This window comes from Oryzias melastigma, linkage group LG15 (genome assembly GCF_002922805.2).
Source record: "Oryzias melastigma strain HK-1 linkage group LG15, ASM292280v2, whole genome shotgun sequence".
NCBI classification, from domain to species: Eukaryota; Metazoa; Chordata; class Actinopteri; order Beloniformes; family Adrianichthyidae; genus Oryzias; species Oryzias melastigma.
In genome coordinates, this window is record NC_050526.1 from 21,198,984 (window position 1) to 21,201,919 (window position 2,936).

Here is a 2,936-nt window from a genome sequence, read left to right on the forward strand (position 1 = left end):
TATAGTTTGAGTGGGACTTTATTGTTTGAGCTTCTTTATTAAATTTCTGTTTTTTAAAGCATGTTGGAGCAAATACAATGACACGAGCCGAGTGGAACCCCCACGTTGAAGTCTGTAAGCAGATTAATTGATGACAGCCTGTCAGTAGAATGAGGCCTTGCATAATGCTCACTAATGACATGCGCTTTGGGAAAACCACCGCCCATGATGCATCAGCAATTTTCCCATTGATTACAGTTCATGGGAAAACCTTTTTGCAGATTAAACTTGCTTTGTAACTGTTCTGCTTTATGCATGAAGACTCAACAACTTTTTCTTTTTTTTTTATATGTAATCAACTGAAAAAAGAGATTTTATAACATGAACACCAAGGCAAAAAAGTGCCAAAAAGAAATAAAAAATATGAACCAGTACTGAAAGGAATGAAAAACTCAATTAAATAATAAGTGAAATAAGTCAGTAATTTTAAAAGAGTTTTTCACAATTCCATACAAAAATTATCAAAATTGTTTTTCCAAATTCGATGCCAGAACGTATGTCATTATTCTGAAATGTTTCCGTCTAAATATAATTCAAAATATCAGACTAAATTCAGGATAATATTAGTATGTCGTCATAGATGACGTCCGCAGATTAATTATTTAAAGCACAAAAGCTTTAGATTTGACATCACATAACTGCTGGATTATGACGTTTTTGGATCCAAATTTCTGGCAGGAGAGCAAGGTTAGGTTTTTCTTTTCATCCGCTTTTCCTGTCTTACAATCAAACATATTCAGGTACTTAGAGTTCACTGAGGATTATCTGCTGCCAGCCAATGAAGATTCATACGGGCTTTTTGAACGGATTACGCAGCAACATGAGCGCAAACGGCAAAAGGAGGGAATCAAAACAAGAGGGAAATGTTCGAGAAAAACATATGAATGAGTACTTTAATGATTCTTGACAAAACATTCTTTCTCTGTAGCTTTGAAAGTCCCATCCTTTATATTTGGAAAACTGAAAAACATTAAATCTGATTATGTGTTCCAGTAAAAATAAAACAGTAAAAAGCTTAGTCTTCAGGTAATGAGGCCACTGGGACCTACTTAGGCGACTGCCTAGGTACACCCTAGGGTGTCACAGAGACACAAATCAACCTAAGAAGCTGTTTTTGGACTCTGTTGTAAAATAGGCTGAAATTGTGTATTTTTCTGTTTTTTTTTTTTTACTTTTTGTGAACAAAGATTGACATTCTGACCCCTCCCTAATGCTTTTCTGCAGATATCGATTATTTATTTAATTTATTTAAGGATTCCCCATTAGACTTAACCAAAGGTAAGACTACTCTTCATTAAAAGAATACATGCATTAAAACAAAATCTAAAAAAAAAAATATATACATCATAAAAACATGCATAGTACATAAATCATTAAAACTAGTACATTAAAATGTATTAAAACACAATAAAACCCAAGAATAAGAGAAGCAATAAAAATAAATTACTCATTTGTGCTGTAAAATGACATTATGAATTACAGATTTCTTGAGATATATTTATTATTGTTTTTTTCACATATAAACAAAGAAAAAAAAAGTACACAGGTGAATTACATGTGCAAAGAGTCATGAAATAAATTCATACAGAAAATACAAGAAGATGACGTAAATGATCAAATACATATGTATAAAAAATCATTTAGTGTTTGAGCTTAAATACTCTCTAATTGTGACAATATAACAAAAAATGTCGCGTTTTTATAATTCTGCTTTTAACTTTCTTTCTGCTGCATCAAGTCCAGCTCTCCTCCCTGTGATGATCGTCTCTGTGATGTGAGGTCGGTTATGTAACCAACACAAGACTGCACACACACACATTACACACAAACACTCTCTTGCTGAGCAGCCACAAGACAATCAATACTAATGCTGAGCACAGCTGCTCTTCAATCAACTCAATGATTGTAGGAAAACTCGCCATTCCAGCAAAGTTTGCTTTACGTTAAAAAGCAGCGCGTGACGCCCCGTGAACACGATCAGCTACAACGTTCACCTGACATGTTCCTCATTAGGAGAAAACATATTTGGAAGAAACTGTGTTTTTTACTGGATTAGAGTTGGAGTGTAATCTGGATTAAAGTGGGGCGGCCGGCAGGCCTCTTTGGAAATTGCTGCATTGAATCATTGACGCTGACTGGAACCAGTAGAGTGAACATCGCAGTGGAGATGACACGTGTTCTGTTAACACTTCAACGGAAAATGTATATTGTCTTTTAGCGGCACACCAACATTTTTTTTTTTTTTAACTTTTTAGATTTGTTTTACTAAATTTCATATGTGCTCATGCTGTTTCCTATACAACCAACCATTCCATAAAGTTGTTTCCAATCCAATCAGCTGAGTTCTCAGTCGTCATTCCTGTTTAAAAAGTCAAGTTTACGCTGCAGAAACTGAAGAGTATTTCAGGATTTTAAATCATGTTTATTAGCTTAGCTTGCATTTGAATAATAAACATTTAAAGTCCCACTCCAATCATATTTTGATCCATTTTAAAAGTGTTCTCACTGTTTTTTTATTTATGATTATGCCGTTTTTTTAAGAACTATTAAAAAATATATACGTTTTCTGGGACAAAGTTTGTGCAGCGCAGCAAGAGTTCATCAAAAGTGTGGTGTGGAAGTAAGTCTCCACTGATTTACCATCATCCCCTTGTTTACATTGTCTCCCACTGGCTTACAGTCCCTATTAGTGAAGCAATAATATTAGCGATTAAATATCAGGAGCTCTGCAGCTGGACAGATTTGAGTCAGATGGCAGTTCAGACCAGAAAAATGAAGACTATGGATCTATTTGTCTGCATGTGGATGCATCACAATGTAGCAGAGCAGGGAGACTTTGGCATAATCATTTTAGTTACTGCGTCTCAGCTGAGAGCTTTTTCAAACAGCTTTTTTTT